Genomic DNA, 775 nt, shown 5'->3' with positions numbered 1-775 from the left:
CGTTTCATAGTGATTTTATTATTGTGCTTAGTTTCCTTACTTTGTCATGGCAGTTATTTTTTCTTTCATCTAATGCTATTTTGTTGGGGTTTCTTTTTCCCTTTTCTTTAACTTTTTTTCTTTCTCGTCTCTTAAACTTGCCTTCCTGTTGTTTGTACAGTACTGTCGTCAGACATTCCATGTTATATAGATGGGTTTTGTTTTGCAGTAAAAAATAGACCGCGACAAGATCTACCAAGGGAATTGAGAATTTAATATTAGTTTCTAATTTAGGCACAAGGCCAGCAATTTCGGGGAGAGGGGATAAGTTGGTTACATCGACCCCAGTGCTGAACTGGTACTTATTTTATCGACCCCGAAAGGATGAAAGGCAAAGTCAGCGGAATTTGAACTCAGAACGTAAAGACGGACGAAATACCGCTATGCCCCGCGTGCTAACGATTCTGGTAGCTCACCGCTTTAATTGAGAATTTAATACTGACGATGGTAATAGTGGTGGTGAATTTATAATAATGGTGTTAGTGGTGGGTGTGAGAGTGGTGATGACGAGCTCCTTGTTTTAATTGTTGGGATTACACTGATGAATGTGCACACTGCCGGGGGAAAAAATGCTTACCGGAATTTCATCCGTCTGTACGTTACGTTCTGAGTCTAAATTCCATCGAGGTCCACTTGGCCTTTCATCCTTTCGTGGTTGGTAATATAAAGTACCAGTCGAGTATGGCGTGGGGGGGGGGGTCGATGTAATCGATTATCCCCCTACCCCAAATTTTTA

The sequence above is a fragment of the Octopus bimaculoides genome, chromosome 2 (assembly GCF_001194135.2).
Source record: "Octopus bimaculoides isolate UCB-OBI-ISO-001 chromosome 2, ASM119413v2, whole genome shotgun sequence".
Classification (NCBI taxonomy): domain Eukaryota; kingdom Metazoa; phylum Mollusca; class Cephalopoda; order Octopoda; family Octopodidae; genus Octopus; species Octopus bimaculoides.
The sequence above is the reverse complement of the archived record's forward strand: the minus strand, read 5'-3'. Positions refer to the sequence as shown.